The sequence below is a fragment of the Tamandua tetradactyla genome, chromosome 15, assembly GCF_023851605.1.
Source record: "Tamandua tetradactyla isolate mTamTet1 chromosome 15, mTamTet1.pri, whole genome shotgun sequence".
Classification (NCBI taxonomy): Eukaryota; Metazoa; Chordata; class Mammalia; order Pilosa; family Myrmecophagidae; genus Tamandua; species Tamandua tetradactyla.
In genome coordinates this window covers 79,177,691-79,204,112 of record NC_135341.1, presented here as the reverse complement: position 1 = coordinate 79,204,112, position 26,422 = coordinate 79,177,691, and the positions used below count along the sequence as shown (strand labels likewise).

General features: G+C 41.0%; 1 long non-coding RNA gene across 1 annotated transcript; it reads right to left on the bottom strand.

Moving 5' to 3' along the window:
* Window positions 1-2,562: 2,562 nt before the first annotated feature.
* LOC143658072 (uncharacterized) lies at window positions 2,563-25,815 on the bottom strand. The gene is made up of 5 exons (XR_013163112.1): window positions 25,521-25,815; window positions 6,340-6,619; window positions 5,595-5,687; window positions 4,336-4,496; window positions 2,563-2,985 (listed from the first exon to the last, which is right to left on the bottom strand). It is a non-coding gene; the product is annotated as an uncharacterized LOC143658072 (long non-coding RNA).
* Between the last annotated feature and the right edge of the window lie 607 nt (window positions 25,816-26,422).

Sequence of the window (26,422 nt, the reverse complement as noted above, 5' to 3'; positions counted from 1 at the left end):
AAGAAAGCATTTTTAAAGAAAATAACAATACGCATTCGTTAACATTCTTCTACAGCAGGTGAAGAAGTGCAAGGTTTTGGTGGGGTCTGAAAAGAAACACAACGGCAAGGCACAGCTAGGTGGCCTCGAGCGTGAGCTGTCACTAATTGCAAGTCTTCTTTCAAGAGTCCCGCCGCTCTCTTCTCAGCCAATCCACAAACCTGTGGCCCACGTTCCTTCTGGTTTGACTTTTGCTTGGGATCCCTGCTTCTTAGTTCCCTCAGAGTCCTTCTAAGGGACAGCTGACTTCTTGTTTCCTTTCCTTTTGTGGAAAGAGCACAAAGAAGACTGAGCGCAGCGTCAGGAAGAGCTTTTGTGGTCAGAGCACAAAGAAAATGCAAAGTTCCCATGCTTCTCCTTCTGGTCAGGTGTGGTGGCCTGATGACTGAGTCACTGACACAGAGAATGTTTGCCCTCTGCCTTCTGCCTGGCTCTGTCCGCACACGTGCCCTATCTTTTCTGATGAATAGAAGACCCCGTAGACACACGAAAGCACCCGCTCCAGACCTTGCAGGGTTCGGTTGTGTACAGTCTTCTTCTGACAGCCCTTTTCTGGAAGAAGCCAAACTCTTTTGGCCTTTCCAAGAATTTAAAATGTAGCTTAAATATGCCAGAGCATGTGTTAGGCAGAGCTATATGGTAGTTTTCATATATCTAAGTTACTAATTTTCCGTGCCCTGCCAACATTACCGTTTTAGGTTTGTAAGATTAGAAAGAATAATTTAAAAATATGTCCACATTTTCCACCCAAGCCCATGGGTGCAGATTGTCTAAGGGTAGAGTTTGTAAGTCCCAGGCTATTTCTCTCTTGTCCCCAAGGGTTGCACCCTTCGTCCATTCACTAGAGAGTGAACAGGACAAACTCAGAACGGATTGCATTATTTCAGTAAGTGCTGGGTGAGAATGGAAGATGTGAAGAATATGAGACGACGGACTAAAATGAGGTGTAACTTAAGGTTGTGTTGCATGAAAGAAGCTTTGATGCTTGGTAAAGGATAATTAGAAAGAAGAGTCAGATGGCACCTTTTTAGGGACTGTCTCTGGAAGAAATTTTGGTGTCCCTTCCTGACGCTGTGCTCAGTCTTCTCTTACACTCTCACTCATCACCACTTTCCCTGTCCATACATGCTCACACCCCTCACACACATGACACACCCTCACCTCCACTTACCCCCACGTAAAATCACAACACAGATGCACACTTACACAGCAAACACACTCAAACACGTACAGATGCACACACTCGAATAGACACAGACTCACATACACGTGCACGTATTCTTTCTCTGAAGTGTGATCCAGAGGGAAAGCCTTTTTCTTTAGTGGAATAGAGTGGAGAGGACACTTGACAAGCAGCAAGGAGATCTGGTTAGCTGTGTGCCTCGGGCAGGTCCATTCCCCCTATCGGGACCTCAGTCTCTCCACCTGGAAAATTAGAGATTTGGACCACATGATTCTCAAGTGTCCTACCAGTGCCAGTGGAATCAAGAAGATAATCTATTTTTCTCACCACTCCTGCACGGAGAGCTTCCTGCTAGAAGATGCTGAAATGATTAATGAGGGAGCAGAGAAGTGAATCCATTCTATCCTTCCCAGTTAATGATTTTGTAACCTGCTGAGCTGGTCTGGCTCCTTCAGACCTATTGCTGGGGTGGCTCTTTGTTGGTCTTTTGCAGGCTTCCAAATCATTTTCCTTGATGTGACACGCATCCTTCCTATTCTCACTCCCTGGCCAACCAGGAACGTGCTGGAGGTCAGACGCAGCACAGGCTGTTTGGTGATGGCGTTGAGGCTGCCACTCTGACCGCCAGCACCAGAAAAATGAGGCGAGGCCTTGGGGCCCTGGCCTAAAGGGAGAGATGTCAGTGATTGCTTCTCGGTGGCATCTCTACAGGTCCAAGACGCACACTGACGCTCGCTCGCCTTCCCACAACACTTTGCCACAAGCAACGCACATTTGCACCTACTAATTATTTCACTAATGCTTACAGGAGCTCTGAAAGGAAGAGAGTTCAAACATTCTTACAGCAATTTTTGATGAAAGGCTAACCGACTTGCCTTAGGGTCACAGCTAATGAGGAGCAGAGGTGAGGCTGCAGATGGGTTTTTCTGATTGGCAGCCTTTCCTGCAGCTTTTTCTCGTCTTTTAAGAATATGAGAAGGAAGGTGGGCCACAGGTTTGTGGATCTCAGGGTCTCAGGATGGGGGATGGAAATCTAGATTGCTCGCTGGCTTCTCAGGGGAGCCTGATGTGATCCAGGTCTGGGGGCCCTGGATCCGTGTGTGATCCGGGGGCTGGTGCAGGCCGGGAGGTGTGGGAAGGACATTGGGTTTTGAATGCTGAGGCCTGGCTTGGAATTCTGTGTGATGCTAGACACAGTCTTGAATTGCTCAACGCCTCAGACTCTTTATCTGATGATAGAGAAAATGAATATCCCTCCTCCAAACACACACATGCACACGCATGCATACACACGCACTCACACAGCTGCTCGATTATTTATTCAGGAAAGTGATGCTGGGACAGCCCTCAGGAAGGCTTTACGAGCTTGTACAGTTGTGTCAGTCAGCTTTTCTGTGATAACATACAACCTCAGTTTCTCGGTAACTTGCAACATCAAAAGCTTATGTCTTCCTTTTCGTGGGGGCTGCAGGTTAATGTAACTTTGCTGGGAATGAATAATTGTCAGCATATACTATGGTTTACCAGTGAAGTAGTAGTGGTAAGTCCCATCGTGCAGGATTCATGAGCCTCAACAACAGAGGTTAAATCGAGCCCTCCTTTGTCTTGCTGAGAGATGGTCTCCTACTCTGGCTCGCTTTGATTCCCTCCTGGCACTTTTGTGGCTGTGTCTGTCTCAGGGTTTGTACAGCCCTGTCCTCTCCTCCATCTTCTGTCCCAGCCTTGGCCCTGTCTCACAAGGAAAGCTCTCGCCTTCAGGGGCCCTGTAATATAAATGCAAAGGAGGAGAGGCGGCTGTAAATCTCAGCAGCCTTCTCGAGCCCTCGGCCCACCTATCACTCAGCCTGGCGCTGGCAAAGGCTTTCACTTCACTTTGGGAAAAAGGACACCTGCAAGGTGAGAGGCCACAGGGCAGAGAAAGGGGACCAGCATTCAGTGGCTGCAAAGAGGGACCAAGTGTAATTCAGAGAGGCCAGAAAGTCATAAGAATTTCAGTGAGAAGAAGAAAGATACTGTCAGTCCGAATTCTCTGCCCACTGTTTCAGGGATGCAGCCACGAGAGTGAGAAGAGGCCCTTGGCCAGCCCTTGCAGGCAGGCCTGAGATGGCTTAGCTCAGTGCACCACAAGAAATCATCTACCAGAACGTCCGGGCTTCTGCAACACCCTGTGCTCGTACAGTGGTGCAAGTGTTTCAGAGGGCTCCAGGTTGTCACCAGACAAACTTTACCTCAAATTCAAAACCACCCTTCCAAAAGGGTGCATGAGGGGTGTGGTGGTCGAATGCTCCCCTTCCATGTAGGAGACCCGGGTTCAATTCCTGGACCATGCACCCCCAAAAGAATTAAAACAAAAACGACAACCAAAAATCCCCCCACCGTTCCGAGGGCAGACACTGCATGCTTGCTGTGGACTGGAGCCATTTCCGAGGCTGAGGAGAGGAGCAAACCCCAGGTCGTCCCGAAGGACTCACGGCCTGCAGGGGAAGGACGACTCATGGGCCAGACTCAGAGCTGCATGTCCGTCCGTGGGCGTGGGGCAGACGACAAGGGTCACTTCTCCAGCCGCCTTGTCTCTTTAGCCAGCATGTCTGGAACACTTTAGTCTCTTTATATCATTTTCTCTTTGTGGCAACCCCTGCACAAACATACTTGGCAGTGGACCAGCCAGAGAGATCAACAATCTTGGAATCCTAATTCATTTTCTATAGCATTAGGGGCTCTGCCTAATCGGCTGACTGACTCCACGTGAGTTATTTAGCTTCTCTGATCCACAGTTCATTAATTGTAGACTTGTGATAATAATACCTTCTTTTCAGGGGGTTTGTGGAGATTAAAACCAAAACGTGCCAGTGGCTTAGCACAGTGTTTCAGTTTTCTGGAATGGAATATACCAGAAATGGACTGGATTGTTTGGGGGGGTGAGAGGGAGGGGGATATGGACGTGCAAGCTCCAGGAATCGAACCTAGGTCTCCCACATGGTAGGTGGGAATTCTACCACTGAACCACCCTTCCACCACCCTAGACTGACTTTTATAAAGGGGATTTATTAAGTTACAAGTTACAACTCAAAAGCAATGAAAATGTCCAGATTAAGGGTTCAACAAGGGGATACCTTCACTCAGGAAAGGCCAATCACATCTGGGGTATCTCTTGTCAACTGGAAAGGCACCTGGCTGGCATCTCCTGGTCCTTTGCTCCAGGGTTGTGCTGCTTTCAGCTCCTGATTCCAGCAGCTTTCTTTATCAAGCGTCTCTGGGTCCTCACTTAGCTTCCCTGGGGAAAAACTCTGTTTTTCATCTCTTAGCTTAGCATCTCCAAACTTCTGTGTCTTGGTGTCATCTCTCTGTCTCAGCTCTGAGCTCTCTTCCTCTCTGTAAGCTCTTTTGCGAACTCCAGTAAACTAATGAAGACCTGCCTTGAATGAGCGGGGTCACATCACCATCTACTCAAAAGGTCCCACCCGCAACTGGGTAGACCACATCTTCATGAAAATAACCTAATCAAAAGATCCCACTCAAGGTGCATGGATGGTTCAGTAGTAGAATGCTCGCCTTCCATGCGGGAAACCCAGGTTCAATTTCCGGACCATGCACCCCCCAAAACCCAGCTATCTCAAAAGATCCCACTTCAATAAGTCTGTACCCACAAGGTGACATTAAAAGAGCATGGCCCTTCTGGGGTACATAATGGTTTCAAACCAGCACACAGTCTCTTGTATAGTCTTTGGATAGCACCTACTTTCAAAAATGTTGTATATTCCAGATTTAATAATTCTCACCAACCTCATTGTGGCCTTATATATTAGTTAAATTCATGCTAGCTGCTGCAATAAGCAAACCTCTTGACTTCAGAGTCTTGATACAATAAACCCTTAGTTTCCCCCTCATGTTACAGATTGATGCAGGTATTCATGATTATAAAGAGGCCTTAAAAATATCTCAGGGCTTTTACACTTGTTCCCTTGGCCTGGGGATGATTTCCTATCATTCATTTCATTCTATTATCTGCTAAAATACCACTGCCCTGGAGAGGATTTGCTTGACCACCCAACCACCCCTCATCTTTTTTTTTTTTTTTAATTTGTATTAGGAAATAATTTTCTTTTTTTTTTTTTGAGTGGGCAGCTACTGGGAAATGAACCCAGGTCTCTGGCATGACAGATGAGAACTCTGCCTGCTGAGCCACCGTGGCCCTGAGGTATAATTTAACACAGAAAAATTTATTGAGAGCAATAAAGTGAACACCTGTATCACCACCCAGGTCCATCAAAAGTTAATATAACAAGTTATTAAGGTAAGGATCTTTATAACAATTTTGACTGGGGCTTAAGAACAATATAAGTGGCACGTAGCTCATTAGCTGATCACTTACCTCTAGTTTATAAAAGGAGTTGAGGCTGAAAAGGTGAGAAGAGAGAATGTCTTGGAGGAGAGTGGCTGGACTGGCTGGCATGTGACCTTCCTTCTGTGGAAGAAAAGGAGTAAGTATTTTCCTCTCCTGTTAACCTCAGAGATGGAGACCTTACAGGAACCATTCAGGGAGCCTGTCCTATGTCCCCTAGAGTTGAGGACTCCCTGGGACTCAAGAAGTTTAAAGAGAAAACTTTAAACAGGAGCCTCCAGCCTAGCAGGACAGCTGAGGACTGTACAGTGGAGAGAGAGCTTCATCCAGACTGAAACTCGGGCCAACTGATGGTGGGGCCTGAGCGGGCACTGTCCAAATCAGAAGTTGATGGGAAGAAGGGAGCAGGTGAAGATCCTCCAAGAGGGCTGCTGCGGAAGCCCATGCTTCCTGGTGATGAGCTAGATGGGATGGGGGTCCCCGCAGAACTGGGGGCATCGCTTCCTCCATAGCTGGAATCTAACTTTCTATTCGGTAGTCAGTGCTAAAAGTTAGCCTTCAGAGAACTCTGAACAGCTGACATCTTAACTTAGTTTAGAACCTGTGACTAGACTGCTTCTTACTCATAAGGAAGGTTGTTCTCAGGCCTACAGGACAAAAAGGGAGACTGGTAAAGGGGCAGACTCTCCCCACTGGAGCCCAGCCCCTCTGTGTGTTCACAGTTGGCCCCTGCCCGTCTCTCTGCAGGGTGCTGCATGAGGGACCCGGCACTCACTGGACCTCTTGTTCACGAGTTCCATCCTCGCGATGTATTATTCCTCAGCACATAGTGTAGATTTCCTCTCCCCAGTCTCACCCACCACTGTCCAAGGAGAGGAGAGCACTTCCCTATCCCACTTGGCTTGGCCGAGTGGTTAACTATGCCCAACAGGATGTTAGCACTCATGTCCGTGTGCCAGTTCTAAGCAGAGGGCTTCAGAGGGATTGCCAGTCTGTTTTTCCTGCCTTAAGAACATCACATTCCGGCTAGAGGGGTCGCTCCTTCAGCCTAGGCCCTAGAAGGAAAAGACACAGAGAACAGAAGAGCTGCAGCATGTGGCCACAGCCAAAAACGAATGATGAATAGTTGCTGTTGTAAGTTACTAAAATCCCAAGGTTCCTTCACAAGTTTATTGCAGCAAATCGTGACAGACACAAACCTGGACCAACTGACACTTTCTGATGTTTTCCTGAGCCTTTTGCATGACCTGTGCTGAATGGGGTGAGGGTGTAAGGACATGGCCTTATAAAGAAACACACAAGTTAAGGGCTAACATGATGGAACAGATGTTAGCTATAGATTTTTCTTAACTACATTTTATCATATTGAAGAAGTTTCCTTCTTTTTGGTGTTTGCTAAGAGTTTTCATCACAAGTAGGAGAATGAGCAAACAAACTAGTATATTTCATAGTATTTTTAGTCCAGTTCTGCTGACAATAATTTGTTTTAAAAATGTCCTTTTTCCTTTATGTTCAAATATTTACCCCTTAAAATATTTTTTAAATTTGAAGTAATTTTAGACTTATAAGAAATTGTAAAAAGAATACAATGAGTGAATACATACAAACTGAAGAATACTGAAGAATACATACACCCTGCATCCCACTTCCCCAAATGAAAACATCGTATATAACCATTGTTCTAGTTTGCTAGCTGCTAGAATGCAATATACCAGAAACAGAATGGCTTTTAAAAAGGGGAATTTAATCAGATGCTAGTTTACAGTTCTAAGGCCTGGAAAATGTCCCAACTAAAACAAGTCTATAGAAATGTCCAATCTAAGCCATTCAGGGAAAGATACCTTGGTTTGATAAAGTTCAAAGTTTCTCTCTTAAGTGGAAGGGCACATGGAGAGCACAGTCAGAATTTCTCTCTCATCTGGAAAGGCACATGGTGAACACAGTGTCACCTGCCAGCTTCTTTCCTGGCTTCTGGTTTCATGAAGCTCCCCAGGAGGCATTTTCCTTCTTCATATCCAAAGGTTTCTGGTTCGTGGACTCTCTGCTTTGTGGTGCTGCGCTTTCTGAATTTCCCATTCTCTAAAACATTCCTTTTATAGGACTCCAATAAACCAATCAAGACCCACTCAAATGGGTGGAGACATGTCATCACCTAATCCAGTTTAACAACCACTCTTGACTAAATCACATCATCCAGGGAGATGATGTGATGACAGTTTCAAGCAAACAGTATCGAATAGAGATTATTCTACCTTTAGGAAATGGGGTTTTGATTAAAACATGGCTCTTTTAGGGGGCATACATCCTTTTAAACCAGCACAACCATAGACCCCTTAATTTTTTTTTTTTTTTTTTTTTTTTTTGGCAAGGGCAGGCTCTGGGAATTGAACCCAGTTCTCCTGCATAGCAGGTGGAAACTCTGCCACTGAACCACTGTTGCACCACCCAGACCCCTGAATTTTTAAAGGATATTTTAACTGGATAGAAAATTCTGTGCTTTTTTGGCATTTTCTTTCAGAGCTTTGAAGATATTGTTTTCTTGCCTTTTCACTTTGACTGTTTTTGTTGAGTCTTATTATTGCTCCTTTGAAGATTATCTTTCCTATCTGGTTTTAAAAAAGTGTGTGTGTGTGTGTGTGTGTGTGTGTGTGCCCATGCACATGCATACATATTTATTTGCCATTTTATAATGATGCACTTAGGTTTGGTTCTGGTTTTCTTTGGATATAATCCTACTTGTGTTCACAGTACTTCTTGAATCTGAAGTAGATTCAGAAACTCTCAGTCATTATGCCTGCAAATATTTGATTCTGTCCACATTTCTCTCTTTTCTTCTTCTGAAATCACAATGCATTTATTCATCATATTCCATGTCTTTTAATGAACTTTTCTCTATTTTCCCACTTTTTCTTTTTTTGCATGGGCAGGAATCAAACCTGGCTCTCTGGCATGGCAGGCAAGAAATCTGCCACTAAGACACTATGGCACCATCCTTTTCTCACCTTTTTACTCTCAGTGCTTTAGAGAAGTATTTTTTTCAGATCTGTCTTTCAATTCACTTATACTCTTTTTAGCTGTATTTAATCTGCTACTAAAGCTGTCCTATGAGTTCTTAATTGTAAAGTTCTACAATTTTCATTTGATCACTTTTTAGTTTCCAGTTCTCAGCCAAAATTTTCTATCTCTTCTTTTTGTTCTTTGTACACAGTAAGCATAATTATTTTAAATCCATGGACTTTATTTCTATTTCTGCTTTTTTCTCTTTATTTTCAATCAAGTCATATTCTCTCTCACCTGCCTATTTTTGAGCAGGTATCAAATGTTTCCTATGATTGATTGTAAAGATAGTTTTACATAATGAATGAGATAAGATTTTTGTTCTCCATTCTTTCACTTTATGTGACCTTTTAAAATAATAATATTGTATCAGCAGTAGAGGAGGATGCTCAGAGCCAGAATTTATGGAGTCATTCTAACAGAAAATTTCACCCAGTAAGTTTCCTTTGAATCTTTAACTTTTGTTATCATCATACTGTTTATTGTTATCAGTAATTATGTTGTGTATTTACTTGTTTTATTAGTCAGAATGGGCTTGATGATGCTGTAGTAGCAAAAAAAAAAACCCTCCAAAACTCCCCATGGCTTAACAGGACAGTGTTTCACTCCACATTCCATTGTGAGTCAAGAGAAACTCTTCAGGACAATTGTCCTCCACTTGGAAACTCAGCAAATCATTTTAAGGAAGGTACCACCACCCTGCCATACCATTAGAAGCACAGAGTGTTTTCACTCTTAAAATTAAATATTTCTGCTAAGAAGTGACACTTGTGACTTTTCACATATAACTCAATATGCCCTAGTCATATGGCCCCAACAAACTGCAAAGGGTCTGGGACATGTAGCCTTCTAGGGAGCCTGGAAGGGGGGGGTGAGCTGCATTCCTGGGCATTTAACATCTCCACCACACTTTTTTCCACCTTACTTATCTAGTACAAGAAACCTTGTTTGCTTTTCTTCTTTCTTGAATGCTTAGCACTTTGAACAGTGCCTGAAGCATAGTTCAAAGGCTCAAAAGTATTTATTATTGACAAATGCCTCAGTCAGGGACACACATAGCAGATAACTCCTTGGTTACAGCAAATGGTTATCCAAAGAGGGAGGCTGTAGATTCAAGGACAAGGAGGGACTTTGCAGTTCAGTTCTAGGCATCAGGTTCTCTGACTCCTGGAAATTCCAGTACTCATTGGAGGCCAAAGTTTGACTGCTTCTGGCTAAACTGTGTTGGTGCCATTTTCAGTCCAATTCTCCCTGTGTCTTTGGGAAACCCACATGCCTTCCAGCCTTAGATCCCAAGAATGAAGAGTCTTGTTTCCAGACCAACAAAAGCTCCCTCTCTAAATTTGGCTCAGAGATAAAGAATCAAAATATGGCTATCCGTTCTCCTCCCTGACTCATGGAGAAGCTGCATTATAAAAAGGAATCTTGGAAAATGCCCCTGGGGGAACTTCATGAAGCCAGAAGCCTAGAGAGAAAGTAGCAGATGTTGCCATGTTCACCACACGCCTTTCCAGCTGAGAGAGAAACATGAACATCATCGGCCTTGTTGAACCAAGGTATCTTTCCCTGGATTCCTTAAATTGGACAGTTCCATAACCTTGACTTAATATGGACATTTTCAGGTTTAGAATTGTAAAGTAGCAACTTCATAAATCCAGAATTCCATAAGGAATTCTGAAACATCAAAGGCCTCATGATTTAAGAGGTACAGGCCTTCAAATACCCCAACCCACAAAAGGCAGTCATCGGTCAGAGCCGGTGATGGCTCCTGGTCTCCTTGGGAAGACACCTTATCTTCCTTTGAAATTTAGATTCATTTCAGTTAATAAAACTATTCATAGTTTTACATAATTGTATAATTTGCAAAACAGTTCCCCACATAGTTTAAATAACTGACTATTTATATCAATCTTTTGAGTTAGATAGCAAAAAAATAAATGTATTTAGTTTTTCAGACTTTATTGAGATATATTCATTTAACATATGTTCCATCCAAATTATGCAATCAATATCTCACAGTATCATCACTTAGTTGTGAAATCATTTTCACACTCACTTTTAGACCATTTTCATTATTCTGAAAAGAAAATTATCAGATAGACACAAAAAAAGAAAACCAAAAATACTTCATATCTTTTATCTCCCCCATCAATGACCCCTAGTATCTGGTGGCATGCCAGTTACTGCTGATGAAAGACTTTTAAGGTATTACTGTTAACTATAGTCTTAGATAATTTCCCCCACATACCACTCTATTATTAACTCTTTGTACAGTTCACGCAAGTGCTTATTTAAATTTGTAGTATTAATCAGTGACATATGTGACTCTAAATAACCCCTTTCAACCCAAATCACCTGCAATACTGCACTAAACATTATATGCCCATTAATGAGCCGCACCCACCCCATATCTACTTCCAAACATTTTAAGTGCAATCTTGTGATGTATTCTGAACAAAGTAGGTTGTCATCCCCTCTTTTCTAACTTCTGTCTACTTCTAGGTAGTCTGTATTCTACATTCGAAGTTTACATATTCTAGTTAGTTTATATTAGTGAAGTCACACAATATCTGTACTTAAGTGTCTGACTTATTTCACTGGGTATTATGTCCTCAAGATTCATCCATGTTGCTGCATGTGTCAGGGCCTCATTTCTTCTATCTGCTAAATAATATTCCATTGTATGTATGTACCACATTTAGTTTATCCACTAGTCTGTTGACTTGGATTGTTTCCTCTTTTGGCAAGTGTGAACAATGGCACTATGAACACCTACGTCCTAGTGTCTGTTGGTGTCCCTGCTTTCAGATCTTCTGGGTGTATACCAAATAGTGGATTTTCCATGTCATAGGACAACTTAATATTTAGTTTCTGAGGAACCACACAAACCATCTTCCATGGTAGTTGTATCATTTTACACTCCCACTGGCAGTGAATAAGTGTTCCAATTTCTCCACATCCTCTTCAACATTTGTAGTTTCCTGTTTGTTGAATAGCAGCCATTCTTATAGGTGTGAGATGGTATCTCATTGTGGTTTTGATTTGCGTTTCCCTAATAGCTAATGAAAATGAACATCTTTTCATGTGCTTTTTAGCCATTTGTATGTCCTCTTTGGAGAAATGTCTGTTCATGTCTTTTGTCCATTTTATAATTGGATTGTTTGTCCTTTAATTGTTGAGCTGTAGAATTTCTTTATATATACTGGATATCAAACACTTATCAAATATATGGTTACCAAATATTTTCTCCAATTGAGTTGGCTGCCTCTCCCTCTTTTGACAAAGTCCTTTGAAGTGCAGAAATGTTTAATCTTGAAGAGCTCCTAAATACATTTATTTTAAAGATGTAGAAGATGAGGCTGTACTATGTGCCAAGTGCCTTAGAGGCATTACCTCCAAGGTAAACTCTTACAGCAATCACATTTACTCCTAAGATTTAACTATTATTTCTAAACTCTAAGATGCTTTGCTCTTTGTATAACGGAACAGTTCCCTAGAACTTTAAGTATCTGTCTAAAACCCAACACTCAGGGTTAAAGTTCTCCAGCTCCAAAAGTCAGCATTACTCCATATAGCAACATGTAGATGATGCTGATACTCTCTTACCAACAAAAAATAGTGGTCATTCAGTACCCTAGCCATCAAAATAAAAATAATACTAACATCTCTCAAAGGAGTAACTGGGCCAACATGGCAGCCAAAGCTGCATTCTAATCAATCAAGCCCTTTTTAAGCCTCATTCTTGCACCCCTTAACTTGGCACATGCAACCTCTTCTTCCCCAGTTTAGCAGGAACACTCCTAGATAAAATTCACTCTTAGATCTAAAGGATGGTCATTCCCTTCCTTCCTCTCCAGTCTCTCTTGGCTAATACCTCTCCTAGGCCTCCTCACTTCTATCCTCCCCTTGCTATTCATCAGCCCTTGCATTTTCAAACTTCTCACCAAGTTTATTTCTTCCAGACTAGAAACCTTTCACACCAACCAAGACTGATGCGAGAATCTTCAGCCATTCCAACCGCCCCTCTCATCTCCTTCCTTCTCAATTTAAATGAGAATTTAAATAAGTTCTACACCCCATCAGGTAGGGCCTGCACCCCTTGACAAGCCAGAAGTACCTACAGAAGACAGACCCTTTTCCCTCAGGACCCCTTCGAGAACTCTCAAAAGGGGAATTTGAGGCAGGCTAGAACAGGGAGAGAGAAAATCATGAAGGTGCTCTTGAACAAGGATGGTTAAAAAAGCCAGGACAGATAACCTGCTCAGGGGGAAATACTCAGGGGCACCTGACTCATCTGAAGCCAAAGGACACTCACCTGAGTGAGTCATCCATGGAGAAGGGTAGAGCCAACCGACCACCCAAATGCATTACCTGCCGTAAGGCACCACCTTGGAGACAAGGGAGGGTAGAAGAAAAAGCCCCGAACAAGGAATGGAGAGTAGGAGTAGGACGAGCCAATCTATAAAAACAAATGGCCCCACATTGTTTATTGCCTCTATCCTCTTGGGAGAGTGCCTCCATGCTCCGTTCCTGCATGTGTTTTCTGTAAATTTTCTATCTACTTGCTCTAAAAACAACAACGTATCTTAAGGACATTGACTTATCGCAAAGCTGTGGGATGTAAAGCTTTCCTGGCCTGCTCGCAGTTACCCGGCTACTTGGTAGAGGACTGGATTCTCTCTTGGGTCTAACACAAAATCCAAGACTTTCTATTGCACCATGGTTCCTAGAGTTTGTGGGGAGGGGTGCTGGTAAATGATTCTAATAAGGCTGGGAGTGAGGTTTTTCTAACTCAAATATTTCTTCCTTATTTTCCTTCCCTTTTCCCCCTTGTTTTATATTTATTGAGAAAAAAAAATAGAATAACAATAAAAATAAGGAAGAAAAGGAAAAAAAGAAACTGACTTCATATGTCATCCAATCACCCTAAACCACCAGTTTAAGTTTTCCTAAGTCTCCTTCAAGTCCTTATCCACATGCATATATATTTTCTGTAGCTTTTATCATACCACATGCATCACCCTTGATCTGCTTTCTTCCTCTGACATTATGTCCTGGGCATTTTCCCATGTTGTCCTGTAGTCCTTGATGTTACCATACTCAGTGGCTTCTGCCCCTCTCCCACACTCTACCTCCCCACCATAGATGGACATCAGCCTTCAAGAAGAGGCCACCATGTCCCTTTGTGTGTTTAGAAGGGAGTGCATTGCTGGGAAGCCTCTTCACCTAAAAACTCAAACTTGAGCATCAAATGAGAACATATATGCATGCTGTTAAACGGTGATTTTTACAAGAGACACTTACTCACTGGAGAGTCCTTGCAGATACCTGCTTAAAACTGCTGTATTGGAGTCCAGGAGGAAATGGAAGGTAACGACTCTCTAATGCTTTCATTTGCCCAGACATTCAGCAGGAATGGCAATTTCATTTAAGGGAAAATTTCAGCAGGAATCAATTTTTCTAAATCAAATTCAAGGGTCACTGATTGTTAAGGCAACTGTGAGTACGCTAATGATGCTATTTATAGTTTGGTTAATACGTATGCATAATAAGGGAGAATTATTTACAGAGATGATGAATTTAATATTGAGAGTGAAGCAGATTTACAGCCTGGGGAATGTAATTGCTTTTTGATATCAATTAAAGAACTGTTTCCAAAATCAATAAGAATTTTAAAGAATAGCGTGAGCATGAATGAATGATAAGTAACTTGGAAGTAATTTTAAAATCTTACACTGAACAATTCTCTTGAGCCCCATGAAGGGCTTTATGGGCCTTTGTGGAATAAGGTAAGATTTTGAAAAACTTGAATTGATTGAAAATGAAAGCAAAGCTTGCACACACCACTGAACTGCCACTGTGTTGCTACATAAAGCCATGTTGGACATGGAGCTTCGGGAGTGACGAATCGGAAGGAACAAGAGAGCTGGGGGGGCGGGCCGCGGTGGCTCAGCGGGCAAAGTGCTTGCCTGCTATGCCGGAGGACCTCGGTTCGATTCCCGGCCCCAGCCCATGTAACAAAAACGGAGAAACAGAATACAATAAAAACAAGAAAATGTTTAAAGATGTTTCCCTTTCTTCCTTCCTTCCTTCCTTCTCTCTGTCTTTCCTTTAAAAAAAAAAAAAAAAAAAGAGAGCTGGGGAGTGCATACTTTTCAGGCTGGAGCTTGGCAACAAAATACCTGCCAGACCTGGGGATGGGAAGAAGCCCTGACCTGGACAGGCAGACCGTATCTCTGACGCTGAGCATTGGAAAAGGGGAAATCCAAGAGATACCAAAGGATGAAAGGCTTAAAATTTAATCACTTCGTAGACATCTATCATCTTTATACAATGTAGATCCACCCTGGGAGGCTCTGTAAGGACAGGAGTAGATAAGACAGGGTTGGGTCCCATTGTTGAGGGGTTTATAGATTAGGTGCGTGAGTACATGGCAACATGACAATATAGCATGTATTTCCTCTATGGAGAACCTACTATATGACAAGTAATTCCCCAAGCACTTGGCATGCACTGTCTTGTTCAGTCCTGACTATTACTTATTACCCCCTTTTACAGATTTAAAAAAAAATCAGAGACAAGAACAGGTCATAGACCCTCCTAGTTCACTTAGCTATTAAGCACAAGAGCTAGAAATAAAATCAAGTATTCTTTCCTACTAAAGGAGCTAATATTGCATTCTGTGGAGTTTGAATAAGGATCTTTGCTGTGCGGTATCAAAGTAACATCCATGCTGACAAAGAGGTCCCCAGAAAAATGGATACCCAGAGCTGTGGAACTGCCCAGGAGGAAGAGACTTTACTTGGGGGAGGTGGGGAAGTGTTCAGCCATCTGGATTTCCCAGAGGAAGTGGCATTTGACTAACTCTTCAAGGACGAGTGAACAGTACTTGGCAAGGAATGTGAGGGAGGATATTTTTCATTACATAATTGTAGTATAAATAAGGAGGTGAACATGGACATGAGATGATTCCCTTAAGGCAAAAGAAAACTTCCTCTACGTCATCTCAAACAATGGGCACCGTCCCTGCTTTTTAGGGATTTCCCATGGTATGTGTCTGTGACAGAATCTTTCGAGGAGTGATTCCACTATGCGTCTGGAAGTTTCTTGGTTTTTCACTGGGACCGCTGCTGAGAGCTGCCACGAGCACTAGCTTAGGAGTCTAAAGGCTGGGTAGAAGCTCCGCCAGTTCTCAGCTGTGTAGCAATCTACTCAACCTTGTAGAATCTCAGTTTCTCTATTTGTAAAATGAGGCTGTGGCACCCATTTCTAAGGCCTTTGTGAGGTTTCATATGCAATACCAAGCCTAAAGTGTCTGGTATAGGGAACAGAACGTGGCTACATAATTCTGACATTTTGTATCTATATTCAGGCTCATGTTAAAACATATATTTATCTTTATCTTTTAATACTTGCCCCAAAGAACGTAAGAATCTTGGTTGTGAATGAAAAACCAAAGCAAGATGCCATTAACTGAGAGGGAGACTCATAGGATCATGCAGATTTGGAGCAAGGAAACCTCTAAGAGATTATCTTGCTCCAGGCTCCAGTTGGCATCTGATTCCCCATTTGAGCGTACTTTCCAGAACACCACATATTAGTTGCAGTATCACACCCGGTTCCAGTGAAAATTTTAAAATAATAAGCAAAAGACAGATTTGTGTCTTGACTAAGTACTTGGGCATAGAATAAATCTTTCAAGACTTGAAACCTGGATCCATTACCAACTATCTGTGAAAGCTTTGCAATTTGGTGAATCTCACGTGCCTTAGTTTCTTCAACTTTAAAATGCAGATAACTAGGTAAAATTCTTGTAGGGATTAAGTGAGAGAATGACGATACAGCAGCTAGGGCAATGCTTGATTCATACTCAGCGTTCAGAAGGCGTCCATTAATGTTAATATCAAAGCACCACTACGTTACAGAAGGAAGCTTATTTCTTTCAGTGGGTCTTCGGGTCATAAACACAACCAGTATAGCTTTACCAGTAGAGCAAAAATGTATATGGGCAAAATGATGTGGAATTTTCTGCAAAAGGATGTGATCTATATTTTGTTTTCCTCATGGACTTGTAGAACAGAACTCCCATTGATCCAGAACAAATTTAGATAAATTCCATTGGTTCAGGAATTGATCTCACATGAATCTTGGCTTGTCTCCCACTGTGATGTTGCCAGGAAGAAATCAGCATCATCTTGGGCTGGGGAAATTACAGGAGGATCAATCCTAAAATAACTATGAGAACCTAAGAAACAAGCTTTGCTGGAGATATCCTTACTCTTCTTTGAAAGTCGATACAACAGACGGTTAAGAGAATGGATTCTGGAGTTATCTTGGACAAGTCATTTGGCTTTGTTTTGTCTCAGATTGCTCATCTGAAAATGTGGGTAAGTATAATTCCTAACTCATAAATTTATTGTAAGGATTAAATACACATACATAAAAAGTTTTCAGAAACTAATACATGCAGAATATTCATCAGGTATTATTGATAATATATGCATAAAGTGTAGTAAGTCTAAGAAGGAGTAGGGGAAGCATAGGGATAAGAGAGGAGGGAGTAGGAATTCTCTCTTTGTTTCAGATGTATCCCACCATTCTAACAGCATCACTTTTGTTAGATCAGTTCTATGAGGAAAGCATATACTGAGAGCCAGTGGGTGAAATTCTGTAGGGAGAAGAAGCAAGTTATTAGGCATCATTCTTGCCTTCAAGGAACTTTCTATCTGAAAGAAGGACACCTCTAGGTGATGCATGTATATAAGGTGAAGACGCTTAGTATTGCACTAACTCAAGGAGAGAGCAGAAGCTGAGTACACACTCTACTTTAAGCCAGAACTCAGTAGGGAGTGACGGTGTTTTAGATAAGAAGACACCAAAAGACACCAAAAGCAAAGTCAGAGAGGCTTGCCTTAGCATGATAAGTTGGGAGACGATGAGGAGATTGATCTGTATAGGAATGAGAATTTATCTTAAGGGGCTGCTGCAAATAGCACTGTCACTGGACAGAGATTCAGCTGGTATCTACAGTATAACAATACTGGTTGTTAAGGTACTGAAATCTGTCCCACATACTGTCACTGCCCTAGATAGCACCCCACTCCCCACCCCCTGCAAGAAGCCTCTGAAATCCAGAGCTAAAGTTTAATGCATAGTGCTATGGAGAATTCCAGGGCTCTGTCTACTCCAGCACTATGGCGAGTGCCCATTTTGATCAGTCATTTCAACTGTTAAGGCACAGAAGACTGCCAGGGCCATGCTGGGGAGATTGTGCTTTATTCTGGAAACTGCAGAGACCCACCGGAGGCTTGTTGCCCTTTCAAATCCTCTTTGTCATGCAGAGACACAGCCAGGCCATGCCCCTTGCTGCAATGGAGGCTACCATCCAGTCTCGGTAACAGGCATTTGCTTTTACCCACAGGTTCTCCCATGCGATCTGTGGCTCAGTCAGTTGATACAAGGATGCTTACCCTGAGCTGCTGGAATGCAATATACCAGAAACAGAATGGCTTTTAAAAAGAGAAATTTAATGCATTGCAAGTTTACAATTCTAAGGCCGAGAAAATGTCCCAATTAAAACAAGTCTATAGAAATGTCCAATCTAAGGCATCCAGGGAAAGATACCTTGGTTCAAGAAGGCTGAGGAAGTTCAGGGTTTCTCTCTCAAGTGGAAAGGCACAAGGTGAACATGGTCAGGGTTTCTCTCACATCTGGAAAGGCACATGGTGAACATGGCATCATCTGCTAGCCTTCTCTCCTGGCTTCCTGTTTCATGAAGCTCTTGGGGAGGTGTTTTACTTCTTCGTAAAAGGTTGCTGGTTGGTGGACTCTCTGCTTTTCATGGCTATGTCATTCTCTGCTCTCTCAGAATCTCTCACATTCTCCAAAATGTTTCCTCTTTTATAGGATTCCAGTTAACTAATCAAGACCCACCCAAATGGGTGGAGACATGTCTCCACCTAATCTAGTTTAACAACCACTCTTGATTTAATCACATCTCCAGGGAGACGATTTAATTAGTTTCAAGCATACAGTACTGAATAGGGATTAGTAGAAACGGCTGCCTTTACAAAATGAGATTAGGATTAAAACATGGCTTTTCTAGGGTACATACATCCTTTCAAATCGGCACAGGTCCCCACACCACCACAGGACAACAGAGCTGTTTAACTGCCCTTCCCTTGATCCCAATCTTATTGTGGTGCTTAAGCAGGAAGGGATTTGGTGTCATTTTGAACCTGCTGTCTTTGCTTTCCTTGTACAAATTGTTGTGAGCCTGCTAGTTCTTTCTCAACACTTCTCTGGAGCATTCTTTCTCTCCAAGCCATGAGGATGTCTGTCTTCTTGACTGGCCCTCTCCAAGCCTCTTGATCAATGAGCAAGATGCTAAATCCTCTCTCAGCTGCCACTTTGCTTTTGTCTCCTAACTTCCCTCCTGTGGCACAGAGAGTAGGCAGGAGGAGGAGGCTGGTAGAGAGGAAGTGCCAAGGCTGGTTAGTTCTACAGTGGCACAGCTCTTAATGAGGAGGCTGGCCCAAGGAAGTGCTAATGTTTGGCCCAATTGGAAAATCTTACTGGAAGACAAATTGGAAATTGATTCCTGATGCATTTAGATTGAAAGAGGGAAGTGCTCCTTGTTTTCTTTAAATAATTGTTGAGTCTGGATAATTCTTTCAAGGAGGTTGATTGTATTTGAATTTTTTATTGATTCCGGAACATAATTATTTTAGTCAGAGATACACAGGCTATATTGGTTATAACAATCATTTTCCCATTTTAAGCTTAAACAGATTATAGAATTTTGGGGTCTGTTCTTTGTAAATGGTTATTGAGCAAAACCTGCATCATCTGGCTGTTTGGTTTGCATCTTTTTTTTTCAGGTTCAAGGAGCACAAATGGTACTATTTCTTTTATCTCTAGCACCTCAAGCCCAAGATGTTTGAAAAAGTCCAAGATAGAGCTTTCTGGCAAGTCCCTTGTGATGAAGAGCCCTTGGATAATCAGAAGACCTGGGAAGAAGATGAGGATGGGCCACGTGTTTGCCTTTTTATTTACCACACCTTCTGACTCCATCATCTCCCCCGCCTCTGCCACTTCTTGAACCCAGTCTCCATCACCTGAATTCTGCCTGAGCCTCCACAAGGAGTTTTAGTGGCTCTTCCCATGCCAGCTTGTATATTTTCTTATATGTAAATCATGTTACTCCAAGCTGCTTACAAACCCCTTGATGTCAGGGCAGCTCTATCTCACCAAAGTACCCAAAGAAGTTATTCACTAATGCTAGGTCCTCAATGACAACATGGCGTGTGAAATGTACACTGATGGGAAATGATCCTTGTTGAAAGGAACTCAATCCAAGGAAATTGATTCTATATGTCAAACTGCTGTGACTAAAGTACTAGATGACTATCTGCTTCACTGCAACTATGTTGATATAGTGTTTGTATAGATAGCTGGGGTGGGACTCCACACATCTATCACCTTGGAAAGACAACACTGATATTCATATGGCACTCTCTGGGCAAATGCAAGGGATGCATGACTGAGAGCTCCAAGGGAGCGTCTAGACAGGTCAGAGGAGGGGAGGCAGAGTAAGTGCTCCAGGCTGAGGTCAGGTGGCTGCATTTGAATCCTGACTCTGCCATTGGTTGTCTGATTGGAATTGGAAGTATTTAAAATTTTCCCTTCAGTTCATAGTAAGCAATCAAAACAACATGGAGAGTTTTTCTTTCCCTCTTTCCTCTCTCTCTTGCTGTTTTATGTATTTATTTGCTTATTATTGTTGTTGGGAAGTACCATTTGGCTGCTGAAGACAGAGAACGCAAAAGATGGAAATTACTGCTGGCAGGTCTTGCTAGTATGCAGAAACTGGTTTTCCTTTTACGCTGGTGGTGAAATCACTTCAGATCTCTATTTAATGAACCTCTCACAAAGAGTTGCTTATATGTCTTGGAAATTATGGAACACATTTTAGCAGACAGTTTGTTTTTCCAGGCATGGTGATAAAGAGACAGCCATAGATGAGGAGCCAGAAGACATGCCTATGTTGAAACCTGCTTCTGGTGCCATGGGCACCTGCTCCCAGCCACCGCTGCTCTTTGAGACCCAATTGCCTTCACCCATTAAGCCATCCCCACAATTAAAATAACAAACATTTGCATCACTCCCAAAAGTTGCCTTGTAACTTAGGTTACTCCTTATAATCCAGCTCTTCCTCCATCCCTTTCCCAGGCAAGCACTGATCAGTTTTATTTCACCATAGATTATTTTGCATATCTAGAATTTTATATAAATGAAATCATAATATTATGTTTTCTTTTTTTTTTTTGGCTTCTTTCACTCAGCATAATTATTCTGGGATGCACACACGTTGCTGTGTATGTCAACAGTCCATTAGTTTTTATTGCTGAATAGTATTCCATTGTAGGAATACATCACATTTATTTAGCCATTCATCTGTTGACAGACATTTGCCTTGTTTCCAGTGTTTGGTTGTTGCAAATAAAGCTGCTATGAACATTTATGGATAGGTCTTTGTGTGGACATATATTTTCATTTCTCTTAAGTAAAATTTTAGTAATAGAATGGTTAGTCATATTGTAGGTGTATGTTTAACTCTTTGAGGAACTGCCAAACAGTTTTATCTTCCCACTAACAGAATACAAGAGTTCCAGTTCCTCCATATTCTTGTCAACAATGGTTTGATTGGTTTTTTATATTTTAGACCTTTTAATGGCTACATAGTAGTATCTCGTTGTTTTAATGGATATTTCTTTGATGACTAAGGATGTCGAGCATCCTTTCATGAGCTTATTGGCTGTGGTTATCTTCTTTTGGGGGAATTAGTGGTTCACATTTTTTCCCATTTTTCATTGGCTTGCCTTTATTATTTTTGAACTGTAAGTGTTCTTTATCTAACATGGGTTCATTTCTTTGTTTGATATATATGTTGTGCATATTTTCTCCCAGTATAGTTCTTGTGTTCTTAATGAAGACTTTCAAAGAGCAAACGTTTTAATTTTGATAAAGTCCAGTTGATCATTTTTTTCACTTGTGGTTTATGATTTTTGCTTTCTAAGAAATTTCTGCATACCCCAAGTTTGCAAAGATATTTGCCTATGCTTTTGTCCAGAAATTTTATATTTTGGGATTTATATTTAAGTTTATGATTTAAAAGGTAACTATTTTGTATGGTCTAAGGTAAAGATTTGATGTTCATTATCTCACACAGCTATCTGTGTGAGCTTCAATTTTGAAATGGCTTTCTTTTCCCCTTTGAATTGCTTTCACATCTGTGTAAAAAATCAACTGTTCAAATGTGTGGGTGTGTTTCTGGGTTCTCTATTCTGTTCTATTATTACCATTATTATTATTATTATGGCTAATGTCTATCTTTTTGCCAGTATCAAGCTGCCTTGATTAATGAAGCTTTATAGCAGGTCTTGAAATGAGATAAGGTAAGTGAAAGGTTTTAAGATATGAGGTGATTGAGAGAAAGGAAAGTAGATGAAAGGATTGCAAATGAGCGTTCAGGCAGAGCTTACCGAACCCAAAAGGGGATGAGGTGAGTTCGCGCATGGGCTTTGGCGAGTGCAGTTTTTAAGGTCAGGGGTCAGGTGATGACATGAAAGGGGCGGCACATTAAGCAAAGGGTTATTATGCTAGCGGGTTGAGCAGCTGGTGGTTAAATGTCCGTGAATAGATGTTTGCTGCACAAGGACCTTGATTGTAATGGTTCGCCTCTTGTCCTGGAGTGACTTCATGATTCCAGCCATAGCGCCCTCCCGTATTCCCCCGACCTAACAGTAAGTCATCCAAGGTAGTTGTTTTTAAAAATTGCTTTGGTAATTTTATGTATTTTGCATTTCAATGTAAGATTTAGAAGTTATATGAATTTGTATGGAACTTAGAATTTCTGTATACGGTTTAGCTTCTCAATTTCTACAAAAATTCCTTTGAAGGGAATTTTGATGGAAATTGAGAGAATATGGAGAGAATTACCATCCAATCATTTAGAATCTTCTACTCCAGAAGCATAAAACATAGTATATTTTCCCATTTATTTAGGTCTCCCTTAATTTCTCTAGCAGTGTTTTATAGTTTCAATATAGAGGTCTTGGACTTCGTTTTTTAGATTTGTTCCTATATATTCTATATTTTCGTGCTACTCTAAATGGAATTTTAAAAATTTCACTTACCACTTGGTATACAGAAATAAAATCGATTTTTGCATATTAGTATTGTAACTTACAGCCTTCCTAAATTCATTCAGTATATGTAGTAATCATTTTTATGAAGATTCCCTGGGATTTTCTACACAAACAATCATATTATCTGCATTAAGGGAGAGTTTTACTTTTTATTCTGTGCTTTTTTATTGTCCTAATATGATAGTTGGGCCCTCCAGAGAAATTCTGAATAAATGGGGTGAAAAGGGTGTTCTTGGTAAATTCCTGATCTTTGGGGTATAGCATTTGCTCTCCCCTCATTAAGTATGGTGCAATCTATTAACTGTTTTGTTTTGTTTTAGAAATAGATGCCCAGGTTGAAAAAGTTCTCTTCTAGTTCTAGTCCATGAGAGGTTTTTTATTTTTTTTTTAAATCATGAATGGATCTTGAATTTTGTCAAATACTTTTTACATTTATTGAAATGATCGTCAAGTGTTCTCCTTTATTCTCTTAATGTTGCATTTCATTGATTTGCATAAGTTAAACCAACTTTGCATTCATGAGATAAACTCTACTTAATTGATGTATTGTCCTTTTTATGTATTGTTGGATTCAACTTTCTACTGTTTGGTAAAGTATTTTTGCTTCTATATCCATGAGAGATATTGTCCTGTCATTTCATTTCTTTTTTGTTGTTTTTTGTCAGATTTTAGTATTGGAATTATACTGATCTCAGAAAAATGGGCAGTGGGATGCCTCATCCTCTATGTTTTGAAAAAGTTTATATAACATTGGTGTGTTTTTCCTTGATTGTTTAATAGAATTCACCAAAGAAACTATTAGTTGTACATTGCTGCTACAAAAAATTACCACAAACTCAGTGGCTTTAAACAGCACAGATTTATTATCTTACAGTTCTGGAGGTCTAAAGTCCACAAGTCTCACTGGACTAAATCAAGGTCTCAGTCAAGATGCATTCCTTTCTGAAGTCTCTGGGGAGAGAGGAGAGTTTTGTCTTCTTGTATTTTCCAGCTTCTAGAGTAATTTGCATTCCTTGACATGTGGTCTCCTTTGATTTTCAAATTCAGCAATGGCTGGCTGAGTCTCTCTCACAAGCTCATCACTCTGACACTGACTCTTTTTTTTTTTCAAATGTAATTTTATTGTGATATATTCATACACCATACAATCCATCCAAAGTATGCTATGGTTCACAGTAGCATCAAACAATTGTGTGCTCATCACCATGATTAATCTTAGAATCTTAGAACATTTGCGTTACTCCAGTAAAAGAAATAAAAAGAAAAAAGAAAATCACAAACATCCCATACCACTAATTCCCCCTGCTTATTGGCCCCTAGTATTGCATTCTACACAATTTAAAGACACAAAATAAAGGTAAGTTAACTAGGACAGTGGAGCATTGTCGGAGATAGATACATAGACCACTGGAATAGAATACAACATCCAGATCTAGGTCCTTACAAACACAGGCAACCAATTTTTTTGTTTGTTTTTTTTTAGCTATATAGCTCTACAATCATTATGAAAGATAAGGGCTACTGGATCACAGTTCAGCAATTTCTGGAATTTCCTTCTAGCTATTCTAATATACTCAAAGCTAAAAAGAAATACCTATATAATGAGTTAGTAGTCATAATCATTTGTTATATCTGAATTTCTCCATTATACCTTCTCCCTCTCATTTAATCATTCTCTCAATCTTCAGGGCTATCTGGGCAATGACCATTTTAACTTCTTCATGCTGGAAATGTGTGTTAATCTTATGGGGTAGAGGTATGAAAATGGTTGATATCTAGGAGAGACTCATACTTCTCGGTTTCAGGGCTTATCTGTTATAGGAACAATCTAGAAAACTTAAGTTTCTGAAAAACTAAACTTAGTAGGTAAAACGTTTATAGAGTCTTAGATAGAGCCCAGGGTATTCTTCAGGGTTTTCAGTTATACTGTTGGTTGGGGCTTGGTGTGCTGTGGCGATTTGCAATATCTGGCTAAAGCTTGCCAAAGAAACAACCTCCAGAATGACCTCTGGTAGGGAGTATAGGGTTTTTACTTGCAGAGTTGACTTAAAGAGAGAGGCCACATCTGAGCAACAAAAGAGGTCTCTGGGAGAACTCTTAGGCACAGTTATAAGTAGGCTTAGTTTCGCCACTGCAGAAATAAGTTTCATAAAGGAAAGCCTCAAGATTGAAGGGTATGGCTTATTAAATTGGGAGTCCCTAATGTTTGAAAGAATATCAGAATGTCTCAGGTGGGGAATATGACTAGTTTCATAGCTTTTCAAAGTCCCTCCAGAGGACGTTGCAAATACTTTTTTATTATCTACCCCAAATACTCTGAAATATATCAGAGTATTACCTTAACCAATACAAAATAGCAATATCTCATTCCCTGTTCTAGGCTCCATGTAGTTAGGTTGTTTAGATAAATTTACCAGACAGTTTAAGTTATATAGTGTGTGTTCTAGTTTGTTAGCTGCCAGAATGCAATATACCAGAAATGGAATGGCTTTAAAAAGGGGGAATTTAATAGGTTACTAGTTTATAGTTCTAAGGCTGAGAAAATGTCCCAGTTAAAGCAAGTCTACAGAAATGTCCAATCTAAGGTATCCAGCGAAAGATACATTGATTCAAGAAAGTTGATGAAGTTCAGGGTTTCTCTCTCATCTGTAAAGGCACATGGTGAACACAGTCAGGGTTCCTCTCTCACCTGGAAGGACACATGGTGAACACAGAATCATCTGCTAGCTTCTTCTCCTGGCTTCCTGTTTCACAAAGCTCCCTGGGAGGCATTTTCCTTCTTCATCTCCAAAGGTCACTGGCTGGTGGACTCTGCTTCTCGCAGTGCTGCAGCATTTTCTGCTCTCTCCAAATCTCTTTCATTCTCCAAAATGTTTCCTCTTTTATAGGACTCCAGAAACTTCTCAAGATCCACCCGCATGGGTGGAGACATGTTTTCACCTAATTCAGCTTAACAACCACTATTGATTAAATCACATCTCCAGTACAATGATCTGATTACAGTTTCAAACATACAGTATTGAATAGGGATTATTCTGCCTTTATGAAATAGGATTTAGATTAAAACATGGCTTTTCTAGGGGACATACATCCTTTCAAACCAGCACAGTGTGCTACAGAAAATTTAAATTTTGCACCAAATAAACAGTTCTTCCTTTGGTCTTACACAGAAGTTGAAGTTTTAAAATACAGAAAATACCTATTACTCTGTATTCTGATTTACCTTAGTCCTAATCAGATCCCTTTCATTCATATCTTTAATTGAAGTCTAATTTCTTTTTCAGCTTCTTTAACATTTGCTGTATGGAGTAATTCTGACTTTCAGAGCTGTGAAACTCTGAGCCTCAGCTGTCCCACAGATTCCCAAAGTTCCAGGTAACTACCAGGTTATACACAAAGCACACAGCATCTCAGAATTTAGACATAGTTAAAACTCTGAGAATTTACAATCTAGAACCTTTACAAAGAGCCTTATTGAACATTCTATACTCCTTAATCACTGATCGCCTGATCTCTGCCCACTTTATATCCCCTGATAACCTATGCTCTTGAATTCAATCCTCAGACTTTGTTTGTTACAATTAGTTTATA